The sequence below is a fragment of the Pleurodeles waltl genome, chromosome 11 (assembly GCF_031143425.1).
Source record: "Pleurodeles waltl isolate 20211129_DDA chromosome 11, aPleWal1.hap1.20221129, whole genome shotgun sequence".
In the NCBI taxonomy this organism is placed as follows: Eukaryota; Metazoa; Chordata; class Amphibia; order Caudata; family Salamandridae; genus Pleurodeles; species Pleurodeles waltl.
The window spans coordinates 104,571,275-104,591,090 of record NC_090450.1 but is presented as its reverse complement, the minus strand read 5'-3'; positions in this window follow the sequence as shown (position 1 = coordinate 104,591,090).

Genomic DNA, 19,816 nt, shown 5'->3' with positions numbered 1-19,816 from the left:
TTCCCTACTGAAAACTATAGCGGCATTGCTCTCAGTTAACATGGCTAGAGTAAGTTATGGGATGGGTGGGGAGTGTTCAGATCCCTTTCAGGTCCGAAAGGGCGTCCTACAAGGCTGTGTCTTGGCACCTTTACTTTTTAGCCTTTTTTGAATGACGTGATTCATTACCTCCTAGAAGAACAGTGAGATGTTCCTGTTGAAGCTGACAGGTGGGTTCCAATATTATTATTTTCAGATGATGCAGTGCTTATGGCACACACGGAAAATGCAGTTCATGGGTTACTTGATCGTTTCATAAAATACTGTGAGGAAAAATCACTGCTCATTAACTGTAGTAAGATCATGGGGATGACCTTGTGGCCATCCCCTCTCCAGCAGCGGACGTTAGTGATCAATGATTCACCAATTGTTGCCATCAAGCACTTTGATTGCCTGGGACTGGGATTCTCAGATGATCTAAACTGGGAAATCAGGTTCAGAAGGCAGCCATAATTTTCAAACAAGCAGCTGGGGCAATATTGAAATTCAAGTTTAAGGTTGGAGCTGGAAGTTTTAGTACCATATTGGAAATACACACCCAGAAGATAGTGGCCGAGGTACTTTATGAGGCAGAGTTCTGGGGATTTGCAAAAACACCAGTGTGCTACAAGTACCTGAGAATAAATTCTTGAGAACCCGATTGTGGTTATAGCAGGAAACCCCCTTGAAGGCTCTATTCGCAGAGCTCAGCCTGTTGCCAGCATCAGAATTAGCACCCCTTAGGCCAGTGCTATATTGGGTAATGTTAGTACACAATTCTAAGGCAGCAGTGTATTTGGTAACCCTTGAAGAGGCCACCGTGAGTGGCAGATAAGTGGAACACTCATGGGGTGCACACATTAGGAAGATCCTGAAAAATCTTCATCTAGAGGCACTGTGGACGGACCCGGGCAGAGTCAATCAGGTCGCTGCGACCCAGGTGAAAGATCGGTACAAAGAATTTTATAGGATAAGGCTGTTCCAGGAACTCAGGCCCGAGACAATTACATGCTATTACTTTTACAACACTTATGACCCTGCCCTTCCTGATCATCTGGGATTGCTGCTACCCTGAATTGAAGTGCTCACTGTATCTAAAGTACAGGCTGGGTGTTTTGCCTTTAAGAGGCTTCCTTGTACGCACCCGCAGGCTGCCGGCTGGGTTGGAGTACTGCAACTGTAGCCCTGGGGTGGGAGATAATGTTGCCCATTTTACCTTGTTCTGTATGAAGTTTGTCACGGCTCAGCGTCGGTGGCTCTACCCCCTTTCTAAATCTAATGGGGTGAGTTGTACCACAACTGCATTAGCACTTTGTGTAAGGCCGGAAAAAATCAATGCACATAATGTGGTAGCCTCATATGTTTGGGCTGCTTGTCCCTGTCTGAAGGAATTACCCGCTGAATTAGGGCTAACTGAATACTAAGATCCTAAAGGACCCCATGAGGTTTTGCAAGATGAAATTGTCTGTTGTCATTCAAACAAATGGGGTTGGTTTAATAGCTCTATCAGATGCCATGTTGCAATAATATTGTTGCATGTATGTTATTATTAACTCTTTTACTCACAAGCACTGTGAAGTCCTGGTACTGCGGGGGGGGGTTTGACTCTGCAACTGTAATGTCTTTTAATTAACGATTGTTGGTTTTATATATAATTAACATTTTGTTGTTTTGTACATTGCTTTATATTATTGTAAGGCTTATTGCTGAATCAATAAATGGATTAGATATGTATATGTTCATTTACAGTATGCATGCATGCACACTGACGTTATGAACTTGTGCACTTGTGCAGAGCATAGATATGGGCTTCTTTTATACAATTGCACTTTCTCAAGTGCATACAATACAATTTGGAATGTCTTAAATATCCACCAACCACAAACAAAACAACTCAGAAGCCATTAACGCTAGTTGCCTCTCTGTTTTGCATGAAGTACAGGAAACATAATTTCGGTCAGGATATTTACTCCTCAGGCTGACCTCAAAATGGGGCAATAGAGAGCAGATTCATAAAAGTTTTACATTGGGTTTGTATTACTTTTTTAATGCAGACTCAATGCAAAATCATTTTTGGTATTTACCTAGCATTGCACATGGCTATTTGCATTTCTCTTTAAATAAAAAAAGTAACTCAATGTAGCACATTATGGTGCCTTGCTTTACTTTGCAGCAGGGATGGTTTCTATTGGTAGTGCATGCATTGAGCCACTTTGTAAACCTATGCACTACATTATACATTCACCAGGCATAATGTATGCAAAGGGGGCGTTTTCTTGTGTCATTTTTCCTTGTGTCATTTTTCCAATGACATAGTTAGTCAGGTGTTTCTCCAGATATTCACTTTCAGGGGCCTAGGAAATGAAATGGCATCCTCTGACAAGCTAGAGTCCACAGCAGACAGACCCAGAACTGGGTGGTGAAGACCTTGCTGTCCCTTAGGCTTCAAAACAGGAGGCAAGCTCTACTCCAAGCCATTGGAGATAGCTCTCAAGAAGGAATGCAAAACAAAGTCCAGTCTCTGTCCCCTTGCACAGGCAGAAGCAGCAACTGCAGAATATCCCAAACACAGCACAGTCACAGGCCAGGGCAGCACTTCTCCTCAGCTCTACTTCAGCCAGAAGTTCCTCTTGAATCCTTGAAGTAATCAACTTTTCATGGGTTTTGGGTCCAATACTTATAGATATTTCTGCCATTGCATACCTCAAAGGAAAGACTCTGTTGTTCACCATATCCTGCCTTGCCCAGGCCAGTCCCCCAGACACACACCCAGGGGTTGGAGACTGCATTGTGAGAGGGCAGGCACAGCCCACTCAGGTGTAAGTGACCACTCCTCCCTCTCCTCCTAGCACAGATGGCTCATCAGGATATGCAGACAACACCACAGCTCTCTTTGTGTCACTGTCTAGAGGAGAGGTGCAAGCAGCCAAACTGTCAAACTAACCCAGACAGGCAATCCACAAACAGGCAGAGTCACAGAATGGTTTAAGCAAGAAAATGCCTACTTTCTAAAAGTGGCATTTTCAAATTAACAATCGAAAAACCAACTTCACTAAATGATGTATTTTTAAATTGTGAGTTCAGAGACCCCAAACGCCATATTTCTATTGGGTCTCTAAGGGAATCTGCACTTGAATATTATTTAAAGGCATCCCCCATGTTAACCAATGAGAGATATAGGCCTTGCAACAGTGTAGACTGAATTTAGCAGTATTTCACTGTTAGTGCATGTCCTAAATTTAACATATACTGCACCCTTCCCATTGGGCTACCTAGGGCTGACCTTAGGGGTACCTTACATGAATGAAAAGGAAAGGTTTAAGCCTGGCAAATGGGTACACTTGCCAAGTTGAATTTGCAGTTTAAAACTGCAAACACATACACTGCAGTGGCAGGTCTGAGCCATGTTTACAGGGCTACTCTTGTGGGTGGCACAACCATTGCCGCAGGCCCCCTAGTAGCATTTGATTTACAGGCTCTGGGCACCTCTAGTGTACTTTACTAGGGAGTTACTAGTAAATCAAATATGTAATCATGGATAAGACAATTACACATACATTTTACATAAGAGCACTTGCACTTTAGCACTTGTTAGCAGTGGTAAGGTCCCCAGAGTATCATAGACAGCAAAAACAGTGTCCAACACACATCAGCAACCTGGGAAGCAGAGGCAAAAAAGTTAGTGGAGACCACGCCAAGGATGCCAAGTCTAAAACATACACACACTCACACACGAACCACATACATCAAATCACACATATGCTACACATACATGTGGAAGGAAAACCAGGACAAGTATGTTACCCTCAGCACTATGGGGTCCCTGGTGTAGATATATTAAGGGACAATGGAAACAGATCAAAAAAATATTTAACAACAGAGGGCTACTGGCCAGTCCAACTGTAATCAGTACCCCAGGCACACAGGGCAATGTCCATGGCCCCAACTTGACTCTTGATTGCAAAGTGGCCTCCACTTGGCAGGGACATCAATATAGCATACAGGCAGCTCAGGAGTGATGAGGGGACGAGGTGGGGGCTTGGGTTTTGAGGGGGGTACTTAGGTTAGGGTTTGGAGAGGGAGTCCTTTGGTTTGGGTTGGGGGTTAGCTTTTGATTTAGATTTTGGAGGAGGGGGCTTGGGTTTGGCTTTGAGAGGGGTAAACCTGTCCTTTGTGGGGGAAGAAGTCTTAGGTGGGGAGGGGCATGACTTGTACCAAGGGGACCATGGGAGGACTGGGAGGTGGAAGGCAAAGGTTTTGAGAGGGTAACAGGGCACTTGGAAGGAACAGGGACTGGGTCAGGGGGAGGGAAAAGGGAAAATTCTTAAAGGAAACGTTTTTTAGGGGCACAAGGTTGGTCATGGGATAAACGTTTGGGAGTGGAGGGAGAGGTAGTGGTTGTGAGGTGTGCTTGGTGAGGTGCCTTGGGTGCAGGTGCGAGTGTGTTTGCCATGCGTGTGCTTTGTGACTGTCAGGGGGGTGAGTGTGGGTGTTTAGGTGTAGTGGTAGGAGGGGGTGGAAATGAAGGGAGATGGCAGGGTGGATGTGTGAATGTATGTTGTGGTGTCCTCAGGCAGGGTGGATGTGCTGCATGTGGAGGTGTTGACAGTTGTGCTGAGTGCGTATGTGGTGCATGAGGTGCATGTGTGCGGGTCTGCTGTTTTGGTGATGGTGGGAATGAGGGTACTTGTGGCAGGAGCTGAGAGTGATGATGTGGTGACTGCAGGAGTGAGTGGTGTAGTGTCTGTGAGGGGGAGGTGGTGGGGGAGTCCATGTAGGGAGTGGATGTTGTTGTGTCTGTTTTGTGTGTGCATGGCGGTGGTGGCTTTTGTGGTGCTTGTGTTTGTCCTTGCGAACCGTGTCTGTTGATGTGGATGCATGTTGGTATGAAGGTGTGCCTTGGATGGGTGAGGGGAGAGGGCTGTGGGATTGGGAACAGGTAGTTGGATGGGGGTACAGAAGAAGAAAGGACACTGGCTGCCATCAATGAGGAGGCCAGAGCCTGAAAGGATTTATGCAGGGCAGCCAGGGCACTGTGAATGCCTTCCAGGTAGGCATTTGGCTGCTGCATCTGTGATGCAAGTCCCTGGATGGCGCTCACAATGGTTGACTGTCCCACAGAGATGGACTTCAGGAGGTCAATAGGCTCCCCATTGAGGGCAGCAGGGCTGACTGGGGCAGGGCTCGAGGTGCCTGCGGCAAAAGAGATGCCCACCCTCCTGGGTGAGCGGGCATGGGCAACTGGGAGGGGAGCTACAGGGAGGATGGTACAGGTAAGTGGGGTGGTGGACAAGGATGGTTCTGTGATGGTCCCAGATGGGTCTGGCACTGCCAGGGAGCATCCATCGGAGTTGTTGTTGTCGATCCTGTCTCCCTCGTGGCCCTCCCCTCACCTTCTGTCCCACTGGTCCCATCAGCTCCGCTGGTCTCAGCCTTCTGGGTCGTGTGTGCTGCAGCTTCCCCATTCACCGGTGCCCCTTCTCCTTCACCTGATGATGCTGATGCTCACAAAGAAAGAGGAGGAGAGGGGTGGAGGATTGGAGAGAAAAAAAGGGTGCACTGGGTCAATACCAACCCTACATTTGCAGTGAGGAAAAACATCATCTGCTGCTATGCCATGGCAGGTCATGGTGTCACCTATGCATGTCACAACAGTAGGACACCAAGGGGGAAACTACAGCAATGCGGAAGGAAACTGCTGATGGTGGAACAGTAGCACTCATGTACTTGTTGAGGGTCATACTAGTCACACTTGCCCAGTGACTGGCACATTCTCATGGTTGCATATTGAGACATTTCCTTTACTCCTTACTCAAAAGAATCCTGCATGGTTTGGTAGCATGCCCACTAATCCATTGACAAATAGCACAGTGATATATGGGCCCACTGTGACTATCTACACATGCAGTACATGGCAGCTGATTGAGGACTCACTAACGACCTATGTCACAGTGGTAGACTGATTCTGAGGGCAATGCCCTGACACCTCAGATGTGTACTGATGCTGATGGTAGCTTCTGGCTCCTATACCTTGTTGAGGATGACGACACAAATCCCAAATTCAACTAAATGTCCTCATAAGCCACTGCATGGTATGGGTACACATCTATTAATCCAATCCTGCCAGGGAGGCTGATACCCATGGTCGGCGTGCAACTACCAATGACCGACACTACATCTTCCCACTAGTGGTCGACCCAAAGCCATACAAGCATAACATTGTTGAGGTGTGTGTGTGCACTTACCCCCTTGTGGCTGCTGTGCTGCCTCAAATGCCCATCCACCTCAGGGTACGCCACTGCCAAGATGCAGGCCATTGGGGAATCAGGGTCTGACGGGCACCCCTCCCTCATTGGGAGGATGTCCCCAGCTGGACCTCTTCATTCTTATATTCACAGCGTCTCAGGTCCTCCCACCACTTTCTGCAGTGGGTGGTCTGCCAGCTAGGGTCTGTACTTGCTTGGTGATGGAATGCCAAATTCCCTTCGTCTGGGTGCTGACGTTGATGGGTGACACAGACAGAGGGACAAAGTCATGTAGAGAGGCATTACAGGATCAGCAGTGAATATCACACATCAGACACATCTCATGACCACACGCATGTGTCATCCCACCACTTACTCTCAGACTCCTCACCCATTTCCATGCATCCACTCCATCTGCCACGTCCCAATGCTTATCATCCTCACACATCACTATCAAACAGGACAGTGACATAAGACTTACCAGCTGCTCTGGTACCCCATACAACTGTCCATACATGTGTATGACCCCATCCACAAGCTTGTCCAGCTCCTCCTGGGTGAAGGCTGGGCCCCTATCCCCTGCAGGACGTGGCATATTGGCTTCCAGAGTCAGAACACAGCAGCGCACGCAGTAAAGGTCTTGCTTGCACGAGTGTCAGGAGTAAAGTGAGCTGTGCCACAGTAAATGGTGTAACACCGGCTGCGTACATGACTGTCACTGTCGGCGGTGATCACCATTGGCCAATGTCTCCCATAGCAAACAATATTATCCAATGAGGAGTTGTACGGTGAAGGAGACGTCAAATGCTGGCAGAATTAGGTCACTTCCATCTGTCCTGTGTATGCAGGACAGGCGGTTGCCATTTTACATGCAATAAATAATTTGTAGATTAATTTTAGGTGCGTCATGGATGAAATACTGTGACTTCTGCATTGATTGGCAATGTCCACACATTGCATACATCATCATTTGAATTCTCCCCTCTCCTTTTCCCAGGTACGGTGCAGTGGTGATGATGAGACATGCCCCTGTGTACCGGACCCTTTTTGACCTTGCTACCCTGGAAGAGAGACACGTCATACAGACCTATCGTCTGAACCGTCAGACCATCATGGAGCTGTGTACCCAGCTGGAGTCTGATCTGTTGCCTGCCATATGTCATCCCTACGCCATCCCTCCCACAAGACAGGTATTGTGAGTTCTCCACTTCCTTGCCTCAGGGTCATTTCAGATGACAGTGGGCTTGGGAGCAGGGATGTCACATCCGATGCTCTGCAATATGTTGAAGGATGTACTGTGTGCTTTGCTCAAACATCTACCCTGCTAAATCAGGTTCCCCTATAGTGAGGATTTGGCCACTGTTAAAGCTGCCTTCTATGATTTGGCACATGCCACTCATGCAATAGAGGCCATAGATTGCACCCACATTGCTTGGTACCACCCAGGAAAAGTGAACAAGTGTTCAGGAACTGGAAAGCTTTTATTCCATAAATGTCCAGGTGGTATGTCTCACTGACCAATATATCTCCCAGGTTACGGCCAAGTTGCCAGATTCTGTGCACAACTCATACATTCTGCAGAACAGCAATGTCCCACACATGATGGCACTACTACAGAGGGACCAGGCCTGGCTCATCGGTATGTATCCAATAGTATGTGTGTCCCTATTATAATCTGCCCTGTGTCCCCACCGGTATTGAGATGTGTCCTACCTTTGTGCACACAGGTGACTCTGGCTACCCTAACCTTCCCTGATTGTTGACACCTGTGAGATATCCGACTTCAGATGGTGAAAAGCATTTCAATGATGCTCTCGGCATGAAGAGGCATGTCAGCGAGATGACCTTTGGGCTGCTGAAGGCTACATTCAGCTGTCTACACGTGTCCAGAGGTTCCCTACTCTACAAGCCACTTAAAGTCTGCCAGAGCATTGTTGCCTGCTGCATGCTACACAATCTGGCTCTGAGGCGTCACATCCCATTGCTAGAAGTAGAGGAGATGGCAGCTGAACCAGTGGCTGATGAAGGGGACATAGTGAGTGATGAGGAGGAAGATGATGAGGATGCAGCTGACTCTAGAGCAGATTTGATTCAACAATACTTCCCATGAGAAACAGGTATGTGTCAAGTGTTTTTTGTATGTGACCTGTACTCCTGTCTGCCTTGTGACATGGCTCCTCCTGGTGTTTGTCATCAGTGGAAGTGTTAAGTGTAGCTGATAGTGATTATGGTACGCTCTTACCTGGAGAGAAGTGCAGCACCAAAAACATTGCAAAGATGATAGAGACCCACCTCCTAAATCCCTACCTAGTCCTCAGAATTATTTGTGAGCTCCTGAGTGGTAGATAAGATACAGGGAGGAGGGCCTTCCAGGAAGATGTCTTCTCAGCTCGATTCCGATCGATTACCTTTTAGAGGAAACTACAGAAAGGGGATTTAGTTGTAGGTCTAGTTTAAGAATTATTCGCCCTAGTACCACTTCCAGCCCTTATCACTCTAAACTCTCCCTAAAACCCTACAAAGATGTATGTACCTGCGTACAATTGGAAGGCCGCAGTGTGGATACCTTCATGATTAATTCTCACCGGTAGGAGGTGTGTTGGAGGTTGAGATCATGGATGACATCTAAAACAATATTAAATAAAATATTTCAATTGCCAACTCACAAATCATATATGACTTCACATGTTTTACTACTTTTTTAGTTCATTAAGTCATATTACGTGCTCATATATACAGCTTCCTGGATGTCTTTTTATAACTGCAAGAAGTTGAATTCACTTCCGTAAACTTGTTTCTTGGTTTTCTCAGAAGTTATGCAAAACTTAACTTGGCTAAAAAATGTACAGCAACATGAAACAATTCAACACAATATTCATAAAAGGCAAAAGTTCTATAAATTCTTCTTTTTTGCACAAGTGGTTAAGGAACTCCTTGAGAGTTAATCTCACTTAAGGTCTGTTATCAGCATTCAATCTCTTTTAGTTTTTGTGCCTTTGCTAATTACATGTCTTGTCCTATTAAAGTAATGCTGCGCAATGCTGCGTCTTTTTTTGCATTACCTTTTAAGTTTTTCTTCTTTCCTTTCAGGCATATTTCATTCACTGGGTCAAGGTCAGCTGAAGTCTGGAAATCTTCATCCGGTAAGTAAAGTTTGTTGACTGGGGTTGGTTTTTATAGTTGGTCTCTTCCTGCAGTGTGATGAGTCATACACATGGCTCATGCGGCACTGTCTTTGGAGATGAATCATCAAGCACGTTGTCATGTGCTAATGCAATAAAAGTCTGTAACCTGCCTTGACTTCCCTTTTGGTCAAAAAATGCACATATATCCTAATGGAAACACGGAGGCAAGTAGTGTAACCAAATGCAAATATGTAATCACCATATATTTTTCCTAAAGTGTACTGAGGTCATAAAATCCATCCACAATTTGATGTAAATGTTTTACATTTTTAGTTATTTGCACACAATTACTGACTAGTTTTGGCAGGATCCTTGACAGTAGCTCTCAGTCTGGGGGGGACATTTTGCCCATCAGAGGAGGTGTTACTGTTCAAATGTCAGTGCTATTTTCACTCTGCTGTTGTGTTGCATCACTCATGCAATTTATTGTCCATGTGCTATTTCCCTGTACTGCTTTGGCAACTGCAATTGTAGTGCCAAACATAGTAGTGTTATCAGTATTGCTATTTATCCTATAGTCCACAATGGGAGGATGTATAACCCAACTGTTACTTACTGTGGAACATGCCTTCAGTTGAATTTTGTCAGCTGTGAGGGAAGGACCATTGGGTATGGATACCTTGGAAATGTAGATCTGACATAGGTATGTGGTTTGAGATTCCACCTGCCAAATCACACTAGAGATAGAGGCAGAGTACTGCACGTGTGTTGTGTTGCCAACATTGACTCCTATCATGATAGTTGTCCCCATCTTGGTCTATTTGCAGGGCCTTCATGTGGTGCAAGTCTGGTTCCTGCCTTGCCTGGTGGGTCCCTTGACACACATATCCAGAATATGTCTGCTCTACTGTCAACCTTCCTGCATATTGCTCCCCTTCTATCTATCTCACAGACTTTTGCAGGACAATGGTTTGACTGTAATGACATATTATACAATAGAAAATCTTACTTATTACAATAATGACACGTTGGCAGTGGCTGTGCTCAAAGGTGTTTAATGTAATTTACAAGTGAAATGTGTGATGAGTGGGGTCATGTTGGGTAAAATCATCAGTGTTGATGTCCTAGCTGTAGGTAGTCCAGGTCCAGTATCCAAGGGGCCATGGGAATATGGAGACATGACAGTGGACAGTCAACAGGGTGTGTCAGTGGCAGACAAGGGAGAATGTTCAGGAGAGGGTCTCTTACTGGCAGTGGTCTTGGTCTTGGCATCATGCCCTCTAGGATGTCTAGATGGATGTCCTCGTTTGTGTGGGGTTCCTCAGCTACAGGGGAAGGGGTGCTGGTGGTCTGTGGGTCCTCTGGCAGGACCTCCATTCCACTAGCTGCCACAGAAGTGGAGGTCTCTGTTGAAATGTGGCTGGTGGAAGGGGCCTGCTGGTGGGTGGAGGACGCATGCAGTATGGTGGTCAGTTCCTTCAGTACCCCTGCAATGGAGGCCATGGTGGCATTGAGGCTCTGCCACTGCTGCCTGAACTCCTGGTGGTATTCCCTCTGCAACTTCTGGTTCTCTTGGACAGTTACAAGGATCTTGCCCATAGTGCCCTGGGACTGATGGTATGCTCCCAGGACTTGGGAGATGGCCTCCTGGCCAGTCGTTTGCAGTGAGGTCCCCATCCTTTGGACCACAGGTGCCCTCCCACTGCCCTTGCCCCCTGTGCCTATGCCCCTGGCACAGTGTGCCCACTCCCAGTTCCACCAGGACCTTCATCATCTTGGATGTGGTGCCTTGACTCTGGTCCCTGTACTGGGGGCACAGTGCTGATTGAACTGTCCTTGGGACACAGGTTTGGGGATGAAGGGTTGGCTGTGTAGTGGTAGCCACATGGGTGGGGGACTCGGATGTGTCCAGGGTGAGGCTGGTGGTGGTGGACTGGCCAGTTGTCCCGAATGGCCCAGGCTAGTTGTCAATATTCAGACATCCACTGGGGTCTTCATACTGGGGAGGATTGTCTTTCTCTGGCATTGACTGCCAGGGGGCAATGACAGCGGGACCTGTGGTTGGAAATGGAGAGAGTTACATTGTTGAAATGTACTTGTTTCTATCATCATCTGATGCATGGGCTTGCTTCCCAGTGACAGCTTGACTTGATTCCCTGTGAATGCAATGAGATGCAGACATTGCTTGCGGGTGACATATTTTGGCATTGTTAACATTTTCCATTGAGGGTTGAGGATTGTAGATAGCATTGTTGTCATTGCCATGTTTTGGAAAACAGTTGAAGTATTCAGTTGGTGTGGAATGTGCTATGGTTTTCCATGCAGGTGTTCCACTGTGAAGTGGGACTGTGAACTTTTGATGTGTAGGGTGTGTTGCTTTGTGAGAGTTGTGGTGCTTGGCATTGTGATTGGTATCCATGCACTGGGGAGGGAGTATGTAGGGATAGTGGCAGAGGGTGTGTTATATGGTGCAGTGAGCAGGTGTGTGTGGGGTGTATCAGGTGTGGGGTATTCAGACTTTCCAATGTGGGGTGGGATTCTGATGGAGGTGATTTTTGGACCACAGCGATTCGCATCACCAATGGTTTTCTGCCATACAGTGACTGCTGTGCTGATTTGCGGGTCGTAATATGGAGGGCAGGATGTTGTCGGCATGGCGGTACTGGTGGTGGAACCATCTCTCTCCCATCCCTTCGGTCAGCCTGGCAGTTTTGGATTTGTGGCTGAATTTGAGCGTTCTTCAGTTTGTGACTCGTAATACGGCGGTCACGTTACCACCATCACTGGTAGTCTTTTGGCAGTCGCCAGCGCAGCGATCTTGCCAAACGACCGCCAAACTCATAATGAGGGCCTAAATGTCAATATTAAGGGGTCTCATACATATTTTCACTTCTTGTTTAGCAATTTATTTCAGAAATGGTCCATACTGCGTAAATGGTCATAAGGTGAAAAATTATCTATATCAAGCCAATTTTTTTAAAAGTGTTTAAAATGAAGGGCACGACTGATTAATGCAATTTAATCTCTCTACTGCATATATAACCATAACCAAAATATGCAGTTTTTTTCATTTTATCTTAGTCTATGCTTTTCTTTATATGTTTTCTCTGTTACTTGTGAAGTCCTCCTTTCATAAATACCTTCAATAAATAATGGAATAATTAAACACCTACTCATAACTAAACCAATTAGGAAATAAATAAATAAGTGGTTTGTGTGGTGCCTTCCACACAGGAAAAGACATGGCAATATCCAGGGTGTGTTGTTTCTTCAAGGTTTTACAAGGTGAACCTTTTATATTCTAAGATGTTTTGATTCTCATTTGTGATAAGATAATACTATTGCAACTAGTAGGCTCCTCTCATTCATACACAGATTGATGTTAGTCAAAACCCCAGGATTGCTAAATTGCCAATCATTCATTTGGGACTATCACTTGGCTATGTAGGCTGGTGGCCTCCACTTTTGGGGACAGAAGCTTGGTTTCGACAATATCTTCAGCCCTACTAAATTAGGTTACAATATGCTATGCTTTAAATATTCTTTAAAGAAATGAGGTCACTACTTCTATTTTATTTCACTTTACGGGATGCCTTCCTTCAAAAATGGGGCAAGAAACAGAAATTTTTCCATTTTAGAACTATTATTGTTTTTAACATGCAGTAGACTGCAAAAATCTCAACACAAATTCTAGAATGTGGTCTCAAGAAATGCCTAAAGACGTTTTAATAAAAAAAAAAAACTTCAAAATGCTTGATCAGCATTTTCCATAATTTTGCTTCATTTTTTCATGAATTTTCATAAAGTAAATTATGTGAATTTCACACAGCTCTAGCAATTGCCAATTTATCTCAAATACTCGCTAATTTACTAATATATGTTTGCTTTATGTGGTTGATAGGATCAGAAATGTATATTTGATGTGACACTACCTAGCAAACTATTTACTGTAAACCTCATTTAAGGTGTTACAAGCAATATGAGCTACGTTTCATAATTGCTAATGTGCATGTCAAGTGCTCAATATTGCTAAACAGTGAATACCTCTATACCATCCCCTTTGATCAATCGTTCAAGGCGTCAATCAATGGTCTCATTGTATAAAGATTCAGGAATGGACAAGGGTGACCAGGTAATAAATAAAAGAAAATTAAAACTTTCAACCACGTTTTTCAGATATCAGTCCACGGTGAACTAAACAGCATGAGGTGCTATAAGTAATATTCAGTAATTATGGTTTCTTTCTTAGCTCTTATTTTCTTTGTAGCTAAACAATTTTCTTTCACAAGCACTGTGTGCTTTCTTTTTCGTGGTTTGTTATTTACTTTTAAATGACAATGTATGGAAAAATACAAGATATTTCACGAACTAAGCAAAACATTTAGACCGCATGCTATTATGAATTCAGAAGAAAACAAAAAACAAATGGGAAAAGTATCAACAAACCAGAGAGATTGACCTATTTACAGAGGTTTGAAATTCCCCCTCAAACTTTTTTGAAGTTCAGCTCAATTTAACTGCTTGACTGACAACCATGATAGTTTTCTCTTATTTAGTAACAATAAGGTGGTAACAAATGCTGGGGTTTATTGATGGGGAATTGCCATAGGGCAGCGCCTCAAATCTTCCTGCACTAGGCCAATGTAAAAGGGCATGAATTTACCGTATTTATGCAATATGATGCATTGCTGTCCTTTCCCCCTGCCCTGGTGCACAATTGACTGCCTAGCATCAAGACAGGAAGCCTTGCACTATGGTGCAAGGGTGTCTGTGTTGAATACATGATTGTTTTTGTGCAGGAAGGGATACCTTCCTGCACAAAAACAATCCAAAGAGGTGTGTTCCCCTTTCTTTGTATGCTGCAGAATGCAGCACACGTGGAAAGAGGAAAAAATAAGGTGAAATAAAAATATTTCTCCTTGTTATGACACCCCTGGGGTGGTGTAAAGTGTTTGTGCTGCTTCAGGTTTGCGTGATTAAGTAAATCTCTGACAGCATCAAAACCCACCGCAACACCCATGGAACATCTCCCTGGAGCAGAGTAAGGTAATGCAGCAACGTGCACTGCTTTGTCTTACTCCAAATCTATAAGGCCATTCAGAGCCACGCAAGTGGCTTTGAGTGGCCTCATAGATATGATTTAGAGGCTTGCACCACAGGAATGTCACAAAAAGTGCTGCTGCAGCAGAAGCCTCTCATAAAAATAACTTGTTATATCTAATCTGTGATTGTAACAGACTACATACCACCATGCCTACAAGATAACATTGGAATAATTCTTACATATGGTTGTTATTTGTTCAAAGGCAAAAGCTATTGAAAGGTTAACTAAGGGGCTAAGTAGCAGACAAATTGCCATGAAATATATCCATGATCTTGAAAAGAGAATTAACTTGAATAAAATGTCATTAACTTTTTCCCATATTTGTTGTCATAAATCTACATTACTTAGACAGAAAATAATATATGCATTGAATCACAATGACCCCGGTTGCACGACCATCAACCAAGCCAATAGGGTTATTACACCAAATTGAAAACTGCTTCCCTAGTAGATTAGAGTTTTCTGTTTGAGACTTGTTGAAAGACCAATATTTAGTCTCACTTGTTTTATGAATACTCAAAGTTGTTTTTCACCAAGAGAAGCAGTCCATTGTAAATAAATTGTAATGTCTGAGTTGTATTCACAGCTCCTGGTGTCTTTAGTATTTTTAAGCATAATTTATTCCAAAATAAAGTACACCAACAAATATTGAAACCATTTTCCCAAAGTATTTCTATAATGTATTTAGATCTAGAGGGATTTATAGGTTTTAAACATTTATAAATATATTTGAGGCTTCAGGATCAAACACTTGTGTGTGGGTGGGTGCGTGTTGATTCCTATTCCTATTAATTTTTAATATACGTTATGCTAGTTTGGTGATCAAAGACAAATATCCTTTTGCAAATTTCGAGTAAATAGATGGCGTTTCAGAAGTTTGCAAGCATATTGGAAAAATTATATTGATAATTTAAGTGGTTTGGATGAGAAAGAACAACATTCTGTAAAAGAGAAAGGCTCTTTATAGGATTTTTCGGTATCAGTCCATAAATAAAAAAAATAGTTCTTTTCCTTTAGTAACCTACAAGAAACATGTCTTAAACAAAAATCTCTACTTAAACAAGTCCGGATATTTCAACCATCCATCCTGTTTCCCCATTTTGAGTTTAGCTAAAAGGAACCTGGGTTTTTACTATTCCATACAAAATTGAAAAGAAGTGTATCAATTTTCTTAAATAAAGAGGATGGTACATATACCAGTATCACATAAATGCATATAGTACACTGGAAACAACATTGTCTTTATGGAATCTTGTAATCCTCAACCAAGAGGGATATAACAGACACCATGTGTGTACAAGAGACTCTAGTTTTAGGACAAGTCGCTTGAAATTAATCTTTACAGTTTTTCTTAAAATGAATTGATGTATCATCTAACTAAATGTTATAATAATCAAAGAAAAACCTGAGAAGTCAAAGATTTGTTTAGTGCAGAATTTAGTTAGAGGAGGAATTTCAGTTGCATTTGAATTAAGTTCATGTCTTGTAACAACAGAGGAGGAATTATTTTCCTCTAAAATAGCTGCTCAAGAAGTTTCAGGACTAGAAGTTAAAGGAAAACTATAATCAGCATACATTGCTAATTTTAAATATTAGGTCTGTATTTGAAACCAGAAATAGTAAGATTCTCCCTGATTTTGTGTAAAAATGGATTTAATCCCAAATCAAATAACAGAAAGCATAAAGGACATAACTCGTGAACTCCCTTTTTTAAATAGAAATATTTGAAGTAAAACAAATAACACGAACACATACCTTAGGGAAACTATAAAGTATCATAGATATTAATCTGGGGCCAAATCAGTATCACTTCAAGGGATTATAGATTGCATTAGAACACTGGAATGTTGGGAGCTCCATTGAAGACAATGGAGTGTCCAGGGCTTCTAATGGCTGGTGAAGCCTGGATCTCCAACATTATAATTTTTTTCACACAGCAACAACTGTGAACAAAGGCCTCACTGAGCTCAAGGGAATTTCAGTACCCTCTTGTTCCATGAAGCTGTTGTTTTATTTGTTAGAACATTCTGTAATCTAGTGCAGAATGTTCTAACAGCCTTATAGCCCTTCGTAGTGGGGCTATACTGGCCATGAAAGTCCCACTTCCTTGTTGATATCCCTTACCTTCAACTCAGGCCATTAACACTGGAACAGGCATTTAATGGGCATATAGCCTGCTGCTGCGGCGGCTTATAAGGCTATATTCCATTACTCTATCAAAAGCTGTTTCTGAATCAATGATGACAGCTGCCAGAGGGACTTTGCAATAAGTGGATTCACGTAAAGCATCACAAATAAACCTCCATTAGCTTAGGAAAGTGTCTGTGAGAAAGTGAATAATTAGTTGGGTCCACCACAACTAATAAGGTCAGTATCTGGCTAGGTCCAGTCAAAGATTTAATTTAAACCTGAGCTCAATCCCTGGTAGTGATTGCACAGTGCAGACAGGCTTAATTTAGAGAAAATGTGTAAAGCATTTAAAAATATTAAAACTATATAACTATAATATATACTATTAAACAATATAAAAATATATTGTAGAGCTTAACTTAGCCAAAGTTGTGGCCTAGTCTTACCAGGCCTTATGCAGAAGCTGTATTTCTATTGTTAACTGAAGATGCTGAGGAGCTGAATGACGTGAACCGCTCATTGTTTAATAAAAATGTGCTTAGCTGAAACCTTTGCATGAACCGACGGCAGGAGATGATGGAATTGGAAATGTAGCGAAAAGTGTGTAAAGTACTCTGAGTGTACTTTCCCAGGACTCAAACAAACAATAGAGACACTGACTGGAGAAGAAGATGCAGCATTTTTGATACCTGACGAGCCGGATGATGAGAACATCGTACAGTAAACCAATCAACAATCTGAGAACTGTGTAATATTAGAATTCAGAAATTTGAATTATGAAATGTATTGGTTAGAGTAAAATTGTGAGATTAATTGACCAATTAGGAATTGGGGGATAGTCTGGGTGGCATTGGTATTACAACGTGACAGATGGAAGAGAGAGGAGATGTTAAGTGCAGATGTTAGGGGAAGAGACCTTATTCTGAAATTGATGCGAAGAGATTCGAGATTTTGTCATTGGGCTCATGCTCTTGAGAGCCTGATGTGATGCTGATCGACTGATGACCTGAAGATGAAGACTGACTTTGTTGCTGATCCATACCGAGGATAGGTAGATATGACAATGTGACTGAATTATCTTTTTGTGCCTTTCCTTTCTAGGTACAAACTGTGCTCTCGCATAGTTTTCTCTTGGATGTTTTTCCAAAGCCATGTTCTAAACTGTTTTCACATGAAGACCCACATGCTAGTGCTAATCTGGGATAGACGAGGTTCCTACTCTAAGAATACTGACAACACAGAGACAAATGATTGACAGACTGATTTGCTGAACTCTGCTACTTAAGTTGACTCATTCACCTTTGATTCATTTGTTGATCTATGCTAATGCTTTAGAATGTAATCTGATGCAAGTTCTGATTAGGTTATGTTGTTGGCGCCTTCTAACAAATTAATACGGAATTGGTGATTTGAATAAAGTTTGAACTAATCTCATGATTTAGTATTGTAACCAATAGGGAATACAATTACTATACTGAGTTGTGGTTATTCATGATGGAAAGGTCATGGTGTGATGATTGTTAATTGTTGATTGATGACTAGTCTAATGATTATTGAATATTATGTATTGATTATTGAGAACATTGGTAAAATCATAGATAGGATACTTCATGCAAATCAAAAGGTTTATCAACCTATGTGCGTCCCCTTGTAAGTTCACTTATTAAGGACCAGGCGCGCTATCAGTAGTCAGTGATGGTGGTCGATCAGGACCTAGGCTCGATTTGAGGCTGACCACAATAGAGCATGGTTCAGATACGTCAAGTATATTGGCCCGCTAGGGCCTGGACATAGAGAAGTCCAAAAACATTTCTAAGTCACAGTCTGAAAACAAACTCCATTGTTTTCAGGAGCAAAACTTAACATTAGTTCCTACAATGTGGATTGCCAGTCAGATACTTTTCACACTCAGTCCCCTTGAAGCTCTAGAACTAGACTTTCAAGGCTCCTGGACCTCAGGGAGTCAGCTTAGAGACGGTTAGAGTGCCAGGTAACGTACAGTACCAAAGTCCAGTCCAGGTCTAGTTGCCACTAGTTGGCTGGAAGTATTCACATGAATGTCCTCTCCCGTCCACACAGCAAAGTGTCTAGGAAAATTCTAGATGTTGAAGGTCTTCAGCCACACTAAAATTGGGCTCTGAGGGTGTGATTTGGGAGTGTTACTAGTGCCCTCCCACATGTACCACTAAGATCCAGTTAGTAGCAAGCACTGTACCAACCATAAACACAAAGAGAGAATTCAGGAAGTCAAAAGCAGGGTTCTTTAGCAAGCTGACAGGAGATACATAAGAAATGCCCTGCCATCCTCTTTGTTCCCTTTCAAGTTCTCTAAAGTGTTACGTGTGGCTCAACAGACTTGTCAGGTAGGATTAGTCACAGTTGTGTCAACAAAATGACCACAGCCTTGATCCTGCATACTCTATTGAGCTCAAAGGAGTAATAAATGTCCATTACGGTCAACCTATTATGTGTTCCTGGGAGGAACTTCACACTTCTTTCACACCTCTGTCCAGGGTGAGCACAAGCTGGAAGTTGTTAATGGTAAAAAATTAATTGTGCTTTAATTATAGTCCTAGCTGGTCCCACTCAAAAGATACATTATTAGTATTTTAGAATGTACTCTGGTTTTTCACATAGCACATCTCGGTCTGTCACAGTGAAATTAGCTTTAAGGCCTTGTCACTGTTGGGACATGTTAACATAAATTTTCAGCATATCCAACTTTTAAACACCATGCATGCTAATTTGTAAACTAGAAGCATACATAAGTGCGAGTTACAAGTATTTGAAAAGGAGTTCTTTAACTCTTGAAATGAGATATTTCAGAGGTCACATCGCAGGTTGTATACTGCAATAGTAAGGTTACAATGGTAAACCTGAAACCATGTTTTCTTTTGTCACACAAGTGGATGGCACAATAAGTGCTTCAGTGCACATGTGATGTGTTACCTTTCTATGCGTAAGGTGTATGTTCTGCACCATATACCAAGATACCAATGACATTACAGTATAAGAAATTTAAATAATCCAATCAGGAGTTAGCCGATTTCTACATTTCTTAGCAATCAAAGTACATACAGTGGTCTCTGTACTCCAGTGCCCCATTGTGTCTATAAAACAGAAATCAAATCCAGCAACAAATAGGGGTGACCATGCTAAAACCGGCATGTTCTCACATAAGACTTCCCAATCTA